General features: G+C 40.7%; 1 long non-coding RNA gene across 3 annotated transcripts in view; it reads right to left on the bottom strand.

Annotated features, from left to right (window-relative positions):
• Window positions 1–518: 518 nt before the first annotated feature.
• LOC109563719 (uncharacterized) overlaps window positions 519–16,303 on the bottom strand; it is a 273,799-nt gene continuing 258,014 nt past the window's right edge. For 2 of the 3 annotated variants that reach the window (XR_011568371.1, XR_011568370.1), the window contains one exon: window positions 519–1,662. This is a non-coding gene — a long non-coding RNA (uncharacterized lncRNA). Of the gene's footprint in view, window positions 1,663–8,203; window positions 9,398–16,303 lie in introns of those variants that run through there. The other variant, XR_011568372.1, reaches the window with a different exon arrangement.

Genomic DNA, 16,303 nt, shown 5'->3' on the forward strand with positions numbered 1-16,303 from the left:
ATATATCAACGATAATGGTAATGATAGCACACTTTTAACGAGCATTTATTATGGAATAAAGAAAAATAACTATGTAGATATCCCTTTATCAGTCTTCAAGGAACCTTTTGTTGAATAACTTTGTTTTTAAGTCAGTGGCTTAACATGTTGATTTTATTTATTTTACTGGATATGTGCTTCCATGTGGATAATCCAGTTTTATATTATCTTAAAATTTTAACAGAAATTTTATTTTAATTGAAAAAAAGAGGATGAATTTTAGAAAGGTGATATTTTTGTATGTATGCTATCTTGTTAAGGGCTTCCCAGGCAGCTCAGTGGTAAAGAATCCACCTGCCAATGAAGGAGATGTGGAAGATGTGGGTTCGATCCCTGGGTGGGAAAGATCCTATGGAGGAGGAAATTGCAACCCATTCCAGTGCTCTTGCCCAAAAAATTCCATGGACAGAGGAGACTGGCACGCTAGAGTCCACAGGGCAGCAGAGTCGAACGTGACTGAACATGCACACACATCTTGATATATTTCACATATTTATATAAAATGGTAACACAGTGCCTTTTGCCATATATATATATATATACATCCTGTATTCCCATCATGATGCTGAGAACAAGAACTCTGTACTTGCCTTACATGATGGCTAACATGAAGAATTCGAGACTTTCATATAAAGAATTGTTGATTTTTTTACCCCATTCATAAAGATTCAGAAGACAAAAAATTAGACCAAAATTGGTAAAAAGAACATTGAGAATGACTAGAAATGTTTCAGTTGATACCTCCTACAGCTAAAGTGCCCACAGCCCTGCTATCACTCCAGATTTCCTTAATATGAAAAAGTGTTCTATAAATGCATACACCAGAGACACAGTGTGAACAAGAAGCAGGATTCCAGGTAGTCCTTTGTTTCCAATAAATGAAGGCTGAGGCCCTCTTGCTGCCAATGCTTTGCCTCAAACAGCTTTGGCAGCACCAAGCACTGTCCCAGAGGCATCCTGGAGTGTCTGATCCGGACAGCAGGAGCAGAACCAGAGGACTCCAGAGGCTACCAGGAAGGCTGGCCCATCCACCATGCTCCATCCCAATTCCCTCCTTCCTCTCTGAAACTCAGGGCTGCACTGAGCTCCGCTGGACACAACCCTGAGCACTTGTACCAGAGCTAATACAAGTCCCTCAGTGGCACAGCTCTGGGATCATCCTCAGATGACCAGCACAATTTCTTTCTCCACTCCCAAACCCTGAAGATCTGTAAGACACTCAGTGCAAACAAAGGGAGACTTTCCTTGAGGGAGATGATCTCCATTCCCACAATGCATCTGTCCACCAATGCTACAGCCAAACATCAGCAGGACCAGGGGGTCCTTCACGGTCACCGGCTGCCCAGGAGCGGGGAGGCTCTGAGGTGCCTTTCCATCCTGACTGGGGAACACACCGGAGCTTTTCTTTCTTGGCTTACTTTTAAGCACCTAAATGTGGTTCAGTAAGTACCAGACCTGAGCCGGGTGCCAGATTACAGTGCCTTTCCCAAAGGTCTTCTTCCTGTACGTGCAGAAGTGAGAGTGAGGTTGAGCTGTCAGGTTTGTGTCGACTCCACTGCCGCTGGAGGCATTGGCCTGTCTCGCACAGCCCCGCGACCTTCTTCTGGCTGCCAGACTCTTTTCCTGTCACAGAAGTTTGAAGCACACAACCACATATAAAGGCTAAGTCTCAGAGAGGTACAGAAATGTCAATTTACATTTCAAAGGCATTTTTATCTGTTTCAGGGAGACATATCATCTGTTCATTAAACATATACCTACCACCAGCTCTGAAGCAGAATGGACCCTGATCCACCTCTCACAGATTTCTCGAGAGTTTTAAACCCCTCCCCTCATCTCAGGCTGGTTCACATCTAACTGCTAAGTTTTTCAGCTGAGTATTCAGAAGCAATCACCACTTCATTTGATCATTTAAATAGAGGAATGTATTTTTCCTCTTGATGCCTTTAATCTTTTCCTTATTAACAAAAAAGGCCTTAGGTCAGAAAGTAGGCAGCGGTAAGAAGGGAATTACTAATCTCTTTGGAAAAAACCTCTGTACAAACATAAGGCGTTATTGCATCTGACCCTTCTAAAACTAAGCTTCCTGCCCTTTACAAAACTTTCACCTGTGTTAGGGCTTTATAAACCATTGAAAACACCCATATTTGTGTCTTCCTGAGTACTTCCTATATGTCTCTTTAGTATTATAAGACTTTATAGTGGAGTGGAAACAGATTGAAAGTGAAAGTGAAAGTCGCTCAATGTGTCCTACCCATGGATGTATAGTCCATGGAATTCTCTAGGCCAGAATACTGGAGTGGGTAGCCTTTCCCTTCTCCAGGGAATCTTCCCAACCAGGGATTGAACTACCTGGGTTCATATGCCAGCGCTGGTAATTTCTAGATGTCTTAACTTTTCTGTGCCTCAGTTTGCTTATCTGTAAAATGGTCAGATCAGATCAGATCAGATCAGTCACTCAGTCGTGTCCGACTCTTCGCGACCCCATGAATTGCAGCACGCCAGGCCTCCCTGTCCATCACCAACTCCTGGAGTTCACTGAGTATTAGTGCTTTTTCTAATAACACTGTTTGCAGAATGAGTTTAATATATGTAAACTCATATATTGGTGCAGGTTTGGGTTCTATACTGTCAGCTATAATTTCATGAAATAATCTGTCTAAAATGATACACCTTAAAAATTTTTAATGAGGTTAAACTCTGAATTTTCACTCTTGTTACTGACCGGGTACACTTGCCAAAAGTGAAGCAAGCCAAATACTAAGATGCCAAGGACTGTAGCAAAGAAAAAGTTTGTTCAGATGTCAGCCAAGTGAAGAGATGGCAGACCAAGTCTCAGCATCCCTAAAAGCTTAGGGATTAGAATATTTATGAAATAAAAAAGCAGGCCTGAAGAAAGATGCTTGAAAGCAAGAAAAGGGTGAAGTAATGAGCATTCTGAATGGTGTAGCTGAGTTACATGCATCTTCATGTTCAGAAAACAGCAGTGTTAACATGAGCTGAGGCTGGAGTTTTTGGCCCCCTGAAGTCAAAAGGTCAGCCACTGGACACTTGCATGGGCCCAGTTGAATGGTCAGTGGTCTGACCGGTTTGACCAGTCTGACCGGTTTGGGCAAGACCAGCTCCATGTTTCAAAAAAACAAATTAATCTTAGCATCTATATGTCAAAAGTATTATCTCTGGGGGATGGTTAAAGGAGTCTTGTGATATATTGTCTAAGCTACATGAAGCCAGGAGGGTATGAAATTTGCAAGCACAATTAAGGCGAGCTTGATTGGTGAGGGCAGGTTCCAGGATATTATTTATTAAGCAAGTTATGGTTTAAGGAATCTAACTGATGACCGCCCTCGGCTTTTCTCTCTTTGAAGTCATCTGCGATCAGATGTGTCTGCCTCAGCAATAAGCTCAGAGTCTGTCACCTTGAAGAAACACTTTAATGCTTTCTTAAGTTTTTGTGTTTTAGCCTGTAGAATAGAAATAATCATGATGTTTATCTCATAGGATTATTGTCCAGCAAATGAGGCAGACCTGTGTGGTGAGATTCTGAGGCCAAAAGAATAATGCCTGATAAGTGAAGTCAGGTGACGTGGAACAGACACGGTGGCTCTGGGCAAGGCCACAGTATGAATGATCAGGTACACAGGGTCCAGACTGGGATCTCCAAAAGGCAGACACAGGAATGGCTGGGAAATCAAAGTCAACATAGCTCAGAGAGGAATCAAATACAGGAGTAAAAATAATTAACATATTGCAGCTGGGAAAGGAAAATCAGAAAGGTGTTGGTATTGTTAAGAGAGCTCTCTACAACAGAGCTGGAAGGGAAGCAACTGTAGAAGTGGAACTTATGTGTGACTCAGCCTGGATGGAATAAGAACTTGTAACCACTTACTGTCTTAACACAGGCATCCAGAATATCTGCACAGTGTTCCAGAAACTCAAGATACTTATCAGTCCCTTACCCTAGATAACTGGGAACAGCCTGTCTCTTAAAGGCAGGTATTTCTTTTTCCACATCAGTGTATAAGTGCTAAGTCACTTCAGTTATGTCTCATTCTTTGCAACCCTATGGACTGTAGCTCATCAGAATCCTCTGTCCATGGGATTCTCCCAGGCAAGAATACTGGAGTGGTTTGCCTTACCCTCCTGCAGGGGATCTTCCCAACCCAGGGATCGAACCTGCATCTCTGAAGTCTCTTGCACTGGCAGGTGGGTTCTTTACCACTAGCACCACTTGCAAGACAACTTTAACAACCTTGCATTGCCTTTATGAGCTCAATTCTCTTCCCTGGAATTCTTTTTCTGGTTTGACCTGAGTCTGTGTCTCCTGAACTGCAATTCCTTAGACAGCAAACAAAGCTCTTTGTTTCTTCTAGTCTCAATACTGATCATTATTCAACAGAGCAAGTAGGGAGAATTTTCCTTTTTTTTTTTTTTTGGTCCCCAAACCAAGCTCCCTCCAACATATGCTTTCCCCTCATCTTTCCAATTATGTGAAATGTGTGACAGAAGGAATAGTTGAATGCTGGCTGAATAAGAGCCAGGCTCTCTAGGGAAGGGAGAAAGATTGAGACATTAGGGCTTCCCATGGGGAGAGGGTGAAGGCGAGGTTTAGTTAGAGAGCAAGATGTCAAGATGAACTGACACTCTTCTGTTTGCATTAATGACAAAAACAACAAAAATTAGAAGAGTTTTTATTTCTTTGTTTATGTAGTTAAATATATATTGGAAGGACTGATGCTGAAGCTGAAACTCCAATTCTTTGGCCAGCTGATGCAAAGAACTGACTCATTGGAAAAGACCCTGATGCTGGGAAAGACTGAAGGCAGGAGGAGAAGGGGATGACAGAGGATGAGATGGTTGGATGGCATCACCAACTCGATGGACATGAGTTTAAGCAAGCTCCAGGAGTTTGTGATGGACAGGGAAGCCTGGCGTGCTGCAGTCCATGGTGTTGCAGAGTTGGACACGAGTAAGCAACAGAACTGAACTGAACTGAGCACAAAATTAGTTAAGTTTCTACAGAACAACAATGGGGCTGGCTGAAGACAGGCATTTATTCAGGATTCAAAAGTCAGGTACAAAGCAGGGGGCTGCTCTGCCCTGGTCAGGAGAGCTTCTAGCAGAAGTTTTCTGTTCCAGTGAATCTCTACCTCTCTTACCTGGGGACCTTGCTAGAATAAAGATTCCTAGGGGGAACCCAAGAGTATATATTTCAATGAGCTCTCAGGTTATGCCGCTGTTGCTGCTCAGAGGTTCACATTTTGTGGAAAGAGGTCTACTCCTCAGAGAGAAAGGGTTTTGATGGTGGGTGACCAGGATCTGAGAGATTCTCATTTATTATTTTGCTGTATCTCTTTGGAGATCTCTAAACGTTGAAAGGGTTTGCCCAGGTTTGGTCTTTAGGGAGTGGGTAAATTATTCTCATTCTTTCAAGAAGCTGTGTGCTGGAAAATAAGATGTTTGGCTTCCCTGAAGATTTTTCTGAGTAGGCTGCCCACTTAAGACCTAAGAGCACTTTAGGGCATTCTTCCAGGCATATTCGATCCCTGTGCCATCTTTCACAGGTCAGAGATGTCAGATCAGCCCCTGTGGTCTGATCAGCCACCATGTTCGAGCCAAAATACTTAGTTGTCACATAATGGGTGTGACTGGATAATCTCTTAGGACTCATTCTGCTCCATAGTGACCTGATTCCAGGTTCTGGTTTCTCTTGTCAAAGTATGGGGGCTCTTATGTTTTAGTTACTGTTTGTTTTCATCAGATTTAATGAATACTGTGCTGTGCTGTGCTTAGTCACTCAGTTGTGTCCAACTCTTTGCAACCCCATGGACTATAACCCAGCAGGCTCTTCTGTCCATGGGGATTCTTCAGGCAAGAATACCTGAGTGGGTTGCCATGCCCTCCTCTTAATGCACACTACTCGGAAGCAAAGGGGAAACGTCAATACAACCTGCTCATCCAGCGGTGGAGGAGATGGTGCCCCTTCTGAGATGTCGATGATTTTAAGTAATTTAAACAAAGCGTGTGGTTAACCCAGGGGAAAACAACCTCCTGAAAAATCTGTTTTAAAATTTCTGCATAGGTAGGCATATGAATTCACCCATTTTCTATCGCACAGACATAAGTAACTTTTCCTTTTTACCGTGAATACTGGTGTAGGATCCTTTTGAACAAAAAAAGATATGTCTAAACAGCTCATGCTCATCTTCTCCAGGTGTTCACTCTCCTCTTTTTCCAGTAACATCTTTTAACATCCCTCTAACAGACTATGTAATTTAGGGATTTTTTACATTTATATTTTGTTGCCCGTCACCTTACTGCCACCCCACAGGGGTGGGGATCTTTTTTTCTTGTTAACTAAAACAAGATAGTGTTTGGTATATAGGAAAAAAAAAACCCTAAACCATATAAAATCTTCTAAATCCAAACCTCCTGATTCTAGTCTCATGGGAAGAAAGAAAGAAAGATGAATAAGAAGAGGAAAATGAAGCATTTGTGAAAACAGATTAAATTTCTGCATTCTGCATGATATCTGCTGGATGATTAGAATTCTTCAGAGCTTTAGAATAAGCTTTAGTAAGAAACAGTCATGTTAACTAATGTCAATTGCTTCACTGGCAAGATATTTAGAATCCAAGCAGAAGAAATGGCAATATTTGCAGCAAACAGTTTATTATAACTGATTTCTTGATAGAGGAGCAAAGGCAGATGAGGGCAGACCTCTTGTGTGTGTGTGCATTAACTACAGTGTGTGCATGTTAAGTCACTTCAGTCATGTCTGACTCTTTGAGACCCCATAGACTGTAGCTCACCAGGCTCCTCTGTCCAAGGGATTCTCCAGGCAAAATACTGGAGTGGGTTTCCATGCCCTCCTCCAGGGGATCTTCTCAACTCAGGGGCTGAACCTGCATGTCTTGAGTCTCCTGCACTGGCAGGCGGGTTCTTTACTGCCAATGACATCTGGGAAGCCCATATTAACTACAGACATCTGCTTTATTGTTTGGCAGGATTTCTCCATCTCTGAAGACAAAAGGATTTCCATAGCCTCCCAAATACTGACAAGGCAAAGTCCAGTGTCCTGAGAGTCCACAAAGAGACAGTGGGGCAGGGGAGAATGGACGTGAGCTCTGAGCCTCGGAAGAAGCTCCAGGAGGAACAAAGGACTGCCACCTGCACCAGGAGAACTGAGCAGGACCGTCACGCCTCTGTTGGCTTCCCCAGTCCATGAAACCTGTGTCAGTCTCCTCATCTCAGGACTGTTTCAATTCCCACTACAAAGCCCTTCATTCGATCGTCCTCCATGCATTAGTGCCTTGGAACAATCCTCTTTCATGCAGAATTCATCAGTTTAGTTAGCTGAAGAAACACTCTTTTTACCACTACATTCATCTCCCAGTAATCCATTTAATAATAATTATTATAATAACATCTTGAATTTATATAGCACCTTTAGCACTACTGTCTCATCAGTCAGCTGCTATTTCTTTGATGGTCTTCCTCTTGATACTTACATAAAAAATGGAGAGATGGAGAGAACAGAACCCTTGAATTATAAATATTACTTTATAGGATCATTTAGTTGAATACGGCGATGCCCAGAATACATTACTGCAGACTGTGTTGTGATTTATCGCTTATGTGCCAAACTGTTCATGAAATTCAGGCTCAATAAGAGCCAGAAGCCTTTGAGAAGGGATAATCTGCTATAAACCCAGTCCACCAAGAGAATACAGGGCACATTCTCCGTGTAGCGGCCTGGCATGGAAGAAATAGCATTGACTTCAGAATCATAAAGACCAAAAGTGAAACTGAAATTCTGGCTCTATCCTTACCAGCCTTGTGACCTTGAGCAAGTTTCTTAACTTCTTTAAAAGTTAGTTTTCTCTACAAAAAGTTGCAGTGCAGATTAAATTAGATAATATAAACAATCAGTGGGCAAGCAATAAAAGGTAGTTGGCATTTTTACTCTTCTCTAAGACTCTGATGCTGGGAGGGATTGGGGGCAAGAGGAGAAGGGGACGACAGAGGATGAGATGGCTGGATGGCATCACTGACTCGATGGACATGAGTCTGAGTGAACTCTGGGAGTTTGTGATGGACAGGGAGGCCTGGCGTGCTGTGATTCATGGGGTCGCAAAGAGTCAGACACAACTGAGCGACTGAACTGAACTGAAATCTCAAAGATATTAGCTTAACCAGCTTCTATGGCATATTATTATTAAGAAAAAAGTGATTATTACTAATAAACATTTATTGAGCATTAAATATGTGGTAAGTTGTTATTTTCACAAAAACAGAATATATTTTGAGACAAGATATATAATTACTCCATCTTAGAAATACGTGCAATGTGTGCTCAGTCACTCAGTGGTTGTGTCTGACTCTTTGTGGCCCCAAGGACTGTAGCCCACCAGGATCCTCTGTCCATGAGATTTCCCAAGAAAGAACAGTGGGGTGGGTTGCCATTTCCTACTCCAGGGGATCTTCCCAACCCAGGGACTGAACCGGCATCTCTTTTATCTCCTGCATTGGGAGTGGGGTTCTTTACCACCAGCACCACCTGGGAAACCCCATCGTAGAGTTAGTAGCAGTGTTAATAGTGTTAATCACTCAGTCGTGCCCAACTCGTTGTGACCCCATGGACTATAGCCCACCTGGCTCGTCTGTCCATGGGATTCTCCATGCAAGAATACCAGAGTGGGTTGCCATTCCCTTCTCCAGGGGATCTTCCCAACCCAGGAATCAAACCTAGATCTTGTGCACTGCAGGTGGATTCTTTACCACCTGAGCCACCATAAGTCTAGTATCCTAGAGCTAAGAAGACAATAAATCACAGTCTTTCAGAGTCCTGTCTTGAAGCCTCCAGAGGTTCCCCATTGCACTTGGAATCCAATCCTAAAACTCAGATTCACCAAGTCCAACAAGATCTGGTCCTTTCCTCCCTCTGTGACTCACCTCTCACCATCCTCATGCTTCATCAGTACCCACACCCCAGGTTTCCCAAACTCAACTAGCTTATTTCCTCTGGGTAGAGTCCCTGCACTGAGGTCTCCTTACCCCTGTCCCAATTCCCATTTTTGCAGGGCTAGCTCACTGTCAGTTCTCAAAGTAAATGCCATTTCCAGAGAGGCTTTTTTCAGCCAATCAATAGTAGCCACTGGGTCATTCTCTGTGACATTACCTGATGTGATTTTTCTGCACAGTTCTTATTACTCTCTGATTATCACTCTGGTTTAGATATGTATTCATTTGTTGTCTACACACACACATAAGTGCACACATCAGCCCTGGGACCCTCAGGAACGTTGACAGGTGTGTCCGTGTCTGTGTCTCCTGTTCTTAGAACACTTCCTGGCACCTGTTGGATGTGGATAAATACTGTTCACTGAAAGTGATAGTGAAAGTTGAAAGTTGCTCAGTCGTGTCTGACTCTTTTCGACCCCATGGACTATACCGTCCATCGAATTCTCCAGGCCAGAATACTGTAGTGGGTAGCCTTTCCCTTCTCCAAGGGATCTTCCCAATCCAGGGACCAAACCCAGGTCTGTCCCATTGCAGGTGAATTCTTTACTAGCTGAGCCACCAGAGAAGCCCAAGAATACTGGAGTGGGTAGCCTGTCCCTTCTCCAGGGGATCTTCCTGACCCAGGAAGTGAACCAGAGTCTCCTGCATTGCAGGCGGATTATTTTACCACCTGAGCTCCCAGGGAAATCTGGCACCTATTGGATGCTCATAAATACTGTTGACTGAACAAAGGAATAAATGAACAAGTGACCGTATCACTTTGATATGTAGAGGCTTTCCTTGTGTCTAGGCAAAATTTAAATTTAGTCATTTCCTCTGGTTTACTTGTCTATAGACACAGAGAACAAACAATGCAACTCATGCATCCAACATCCTTTATTTGCTAAAACATAGTTAACTAGCTCACCTCTTAGGCTGTCAAATGCAAAGTACCACCTCAACATAAACACAGCCACCACTTTCTCCTCTCTTGTGACTCAATTAGTTGCAATACATTGATTTCTCTTACATCTTCTCTAGTCTTGGTTTACACAAAGGTACTTTTTAATCTTCAGCTGATGAGATGGTTGGATGGCATCACCAACTCAGTGGATGTGAACTTGGGCAAACCCTGGGAGACAGTGAGGAATAGGGAGGCCTGGCGTGCAGCCATCCATAGGGCGGCAGAGTCGGATATGACTTAGCAACTGAACAACAAACCCACCATGGACATTGCCAGGTGGCCATTCTGCCCCCTTGAGGCCTGCACAGGGATGACACCCCACACTCACAGAGACCAGGAGACCACCCCAGTCTTTTTGTACTGTTCCTGAACTTTCCAGCTCTAGGTGAAGAGAGTTCATGACAATTTGGTAACATTGGTATAATGTTTCCTCTTGAGATAATATCTATTCTGTTTATTAGAATGAGAATTAAATGAGGTAATGAATGTAAGGTGCCTGTGGACACTAAAAATTGTACCTCATTTTGTATGTGCTTGAGAAGAGAATAATGTCAAGAAAGAGAAAAATATCAGAAATTTCTTAAAGTTGCAAAAAAGCAGAGTTCTCTGGTAGACATAAATTTTCCCTGCCTAGAGTGCTATAATAAATAATTAACCTTGGAGCTATTTGCTTCTAAGAGAGAAATCCTGTTGGATAATAATAAGTTATTGCTATAAGGAACAAAACAGAATATGTTTTGTATTTTTTACAGGTATATGTTTTAGATTTTTTTTCCAAAACAATTTAGATGACTTACAAAGAGACTGTCTTAAATCCCCACATACCAGGAACCCTTCAGAACATACTAGTGACTACAGATAAACTGCATAAGCCTTAAAGGCAAATAGGGTAGTAAAGAGGGCAAGACTGGGGTTATGTATGGACAGCGAGATTCTCTCCAACAGAGCAGCAGAGCTGCTCAAAGTTACAAAGATTTTTTTTTTCAGAATCAATTAAAATTATCACAGGCTGTAGGGCTTTTCCCAGCATACAAAATTAACGACATCCAAGAAGCAGACAAGTAGAAAATAATTCAGAAATAAGCCTCTCTTACTTTATTTCCATGTGCTCTCAGATAGAAGTTAATATAGGTCAACACAGAGATTAGACAATCAACAAAAACCAGAAATAAAAGGACATTCAAGTGATACCTCCAAAAAATTATCCAAATACTTGTTCTTAATTCAATTAAGTTAATGCTTATTTAGCCTCTTCTATATAAAACATTCCCTGGAGAAGGAAATGGCAACCCACTCCAGTATTCTTGCCTGGAGAATCCCATGGACGGAGGAGCCTGGTGGGCTACAGTCCACTGGGTCGAAAAGAGTTGGACATGACTGAGCGACTTCACTTTCACTATATAAAACATTGGGCTTCCCTGGTGGCTCAGTGGTAAAGAACTCTTTGTGACTCTCTGGACTGTAGCCCACCAGGCTCCTCTGTCCATGGAACTTTCCAGACAAGAATACTGGAGTGGGTAGCCATTCCCTACTCCAGGGCATATTTTTGACCTAGGGATGCAGATTCTTTACCACTGCACCACCTGGAAAGATGCTATATAAGATATTGGGCTTCCCAAGTGGTGCTAGTTGTAAAGAACCCAGCTGCCAATGCAGGAGACATGAGAGACCAGAGTTTGATCCCTGGGTTGGAAAAATCACCTGGAGGATGACATGGCAACCCACTCCAGTATTCTCGCCTGGACAGTCCCCAGGGACAGTCAATAGGGTCTCAAAGAATTGGACATGACTGAAGCAACTTAGCACGCACACATGTATAAAATATTATGCCTACTTCTCCATTATGTATATTATGATTCTCAAGACATCTCTCAGTTTAAACTTTCTCATAAAATTTTCTAAGCTTTCAGTGGTACCTTGATAGTTTTCACTCATTGATTTTGGATCTGAACTTAATATTAGATAAATAATGAAACTGGAAAGAAAAAAATCAATGAACCTAATTAAAAATAATGCTCTCTCTTATCCTTTTCCCTTTCTAAAATTGTAATTTGCTCCTGTTGGTTCCAAAACTAGATGATAGTCTCACCAAAAAACCTGCTCTTAGCACAATTAAGATCTATTCATGCACAATACTTTTAAAATTCATTCCAGTTTATATGAAAATGTAAAAGAATCAAAATGACGATTTACTATTCACATTGGAGACCACTTTACAAAAGGATTCATCATAGGGTTTCTTAAAATATAGCACTTCTTTATGTAGTTACTATATTCATTTAATAAAATTGAATTTTCACAATTTTCAGGCATGTATCTATTGTCCAAATTGCAATAAACGGTAATCTGTGAAAATCACTACACTTCATGACAGATTGAATAAAGTAAGCCACACAGATTTCTATTAAACACACACACAAACTTAGCTTGAAGCAGTTTTGTTTGCTTTTCAAGGAAATTCAAGGGTTCATTGCTGCATTTAAGCATCACAAGATGCTCTAAATAACCTAAGAAGGGTGGTCATAGGAATGCTGATCCCCTAAGGAGACATATGGCGGGAAAAGGGAGAATGAAATGAGGGAAAGCAAGGAAAGAATTCCAAGTAATATCAGGATTCAGTGCTCCATGAACACCCCCATGTTTCTGCACAGGCTGCGCATTCTAGTAAAGACTGCTAGCAACCTGGGTTAAAAGATAATTGAACAGCAACCCTATGGAGATGTACAGATAGATATAAGTCCTAACTATCTGTGAAGCCCTTCATTTCCCTTCTGGGCTTTGAAATGAGATCTTCCCCTCCTCTCTTCAGAGAGAAGTTGGTTGTATTCCAAAGCAAAGGTCTCTCTGCATCTGCTGTGGGGAGATTAAGCAGACATGCAGCCACTCTGCACGAGCTCTGAGGTTCGTAATTTTGGGGCTCTTCCCCCATCATGCACAGGCAGGGTAATTAGGCCTCCTTCCTTGTGCCCTTCCATGGGGAGACATCAGGGCTGGGGCTTTGGCACTAACAGGCTCTGTGAGAAGTAATTTGTCTATTTTCTGGTCCATAATATGGTGTTCCCTGTCAGGACAAATAAATAAATACAGATATAAGAATCAACAGATGAAAAAGAGCATCTGTGGATAAACGAAAAGAATTAAATTGAAGGCAGATGGAAAACTCTGTAATGTAGACGAGAATTTCTCAGTCTTAGTGTTACCGGCATTTTGTATCAGTCAACTCTTTCTTGTGGGGAATGTTCTGTACACTGTGAAATGCTTAGTAGCAACCCCCAGCCTCTACCCACTAGATGTGAGTAGCTCCTTTTCAGTCAAGACAACCAGAAATATCTCAAGATGCTGCCAAATATTTCCTGCAGTGAAAAATTGCCCCTGGTTGAGAACCACTGAAATATACAGACAGAATATCACCAACTATCTCCTCAAATTTATAACAGGTTTCAAATATAACCTCTTAAGTGACCTTAGAGCAACTGCTCTCCTTTCGCTTTAGCAATGCTACCTCAATATTAATTTGAGTCATTAAGTTAAAGCCACCTTATCCCAAAACAATACTTTAAGGGATTATCCTGTTTAGAATGATAGCTCTCCTACAACAAATTGTGGAATAAAGTATGTGATTTACTAGATAGAGCAGTCCAATTAATTGCACAGTATTAGTCCAACTAGGAAACAAAACACTGATACGTGAAGTTGTTCACCATGTACAAAATTTCAAAGTTAGATGGAATCTAACTGCTCACAGTCTCTGACTACACTTTGAATGTTTTAATATTCTTCACAAGATTCTTCACTGGGTGGTGGTCTGTCCAATTCTTGAACATCTTTGTGTTCACTCCTCTTAAAGAGGTCCATTGATTTCCAGATAATTTGGAATTTTACAATTCTCTTCCTTAAATTGAGGAAATACTATCTTCTCTTAGCTCCCAACCACTGATCCATTGGATCATTCAAACAAATTGAAATCCCTTCCCAAATGAAAAAATATAACATATTTGTATTCAATATCATATTTCTCAATTATCTACCTTCTTCTTACTAAAGAACTATAAATACCATCTTTTGTAGGGCAGGATTTTAAGTCCTTCCATCACCCTGGCCAGTCTCTGGAATATTTACAGTTTGTTCCTGCAGCTTTTATAATCTGGTTTTCAAAATTGAATGCCGTGCTCCAAGTGTGGTCTGAACATCATACTGTGAGAACAGAACCAGAGGGAATATCATGTCCCCCTTCTAGACACTACATTTCTTTTAATGTAGCCTAAGGTGGCTGCATTTAGCAATGAAGCAAACAAAGAAGGGACAAAAGGATTTCTTGATGCTATAATTCTGGTGAATAATAAAAGGAAATAGATCCTGTTACGCTTCCGTCTTCTCTAACAAGGAAAATTATCTCCAAAAGAAAACTTCAAAAGAGAAACTAACTTCATCTCTTCTGTTGGACAAACCATATTGTTAACTCGTATTGAATTTTTTCAATTTCAACTAGAAAAATTCCCCTTCACATGTGATGCTGCAAAATCCTCTCCTCTACTTATTTGTGAAGCTTGTATTTGGATCCAAATTTAGAATCTTACATTTAATTTCAATTTCATACCAGTAAATCTCTGTAATAATATTTTCTAGATTTATAAGATTAACATTGAACTCCAAGTTTAGAGTTACAAACTCGACATTTTCATGCTTTTAGAAAAATGCTCCTCTCTTGTAGCACTTCCTACGTTGTTTACATCTTCATATATATTCAGTCTCATTTATAGCATTTTCTATAAATTTTTTTACTAATATGAGTGAGCCACTTCAAGAGAGGGAGATCTTGCCATCAATGGATTTTTTCAAACATAGACTAAATATCAGTTTTTGATCATTCTTTTTCAGAAAATAATTCATTTTGATAGAAAAGACAGAAGCAAAATATCTAGTCTCTTTATTATTAATCAAAATTTTAGCATCAAGTAGTCCAATCTATTCTTTCTCTGTTTGTTCTATTGTCAACATAAGAAACTTGAGTCTCTATTGATATTCTTCCCAGTTTTTCTGAGCCTCAGTTTTTGAACTCCAGTCAAGGCCATGTTTGACCCAAGATTTTTTAGGAGATGTAAGCATGGCTAAACTCTGAGCTTGAAGCGTTGTTCAAAATAAGAAAGGTGTCTAAGAAACTAAACAGATACAAACGTCCAGGATTGCACAGATACACTGAATAACTGGCTTTGTCTTCACTTACTATAAAATATAAATTTAAAGTTTTGTACTACTTTACCCAAAATTCTTTAGAAGTCCTCCAGCAAAGAATCAGAATTAAGAGTTTTATTAACAGAAAAAAAATGTTAAATCCTGAAAGCTTTGAAATTCTTAATAATATTATGTTTTCCTCTGCAACTTCATACACACACACACACACACACACAAATATCAGACAATGTCTATCACAAAATGCACAGTGACTCTGATATGCAGTCACTATCTACTTTCTATTCATTTCTGCCCTATACTTTTAAAAGGCAACTTAAGGCCCACAGATACTGTTAAAGTTTTCTTGAACAACGCTGTTATTTATATAATGTCTTTCTTAAAGTTAATTATTTAGTGTCCTGTCTGGCCTTCCCAATACCCTGTAATCTATTGGAGACAGCAATGCTGTTTGATTTTCCAAAGGTACTCCCATGAAACTAAAAGGAATAGGTAAAATTTGTTGAACTGAGCGCTCCACCAAAAGCTGTACCTAGAATATATGTTTGAAAGATAAAGTTATTTTATGCACCAGTGTTTTTACTTTGTGGTAATAATCTGTCGACTTTAGCAAACAGTATTTTTTCTGATTCATTGCTGTTCCATTTGCTGTCCCTGATAGCCCTTTAATTAGGCTGCTTGTTTGTCAAATGCCAGTTTGCTGTGCTTGTTCTCCTCCACGGATTCAAAAATAATCAGGGCAGGTGTTGTATAAGTTGTATAGGATGACATGCTGTCATGATCAATTGCTAATTAATTTCAGATTATTTCTGCTTCCGTGATGTGGATGCACTCTCTCAAATGAAAAACAATAAACCATCATTATTCGTTTTGTGTTTGTTAAAGCACTTCATAATTAATAGCCAAGATGGGATTAATTTTTAAGCAAGTGTTTTCATCCAAGTGTTAGCAAAGACTCTGTTGGCTGGAAACTGTTGCTGATTTTATTTTTCACTCTGAGAAGTCAGTGACTGTTACTAGGCAACACATGAATATATGGGGGTAGAAATCCATCTTGGATAGAACGCCCATATACTATTGTAGGTAGAACATTTTAAAGAGGAGTCA

Source organism: Bos indicus, chromosome 9, assembly GCF_029378745.1.
Source record: "Bos indicus isolate NIAB-ARS_2022 breed Sahiwal x Tharparkar chromosome 9, NIAB-ARS_B.indTharparkar_mat_pri_1.0, whole genome shotgun sequence".
Classification (NCBI taxonomy): Eukaryota; Metazoa; Chordata; class Mammalia; order Artiodactyla; family Bovidae; genus Bos; species Bos indicus.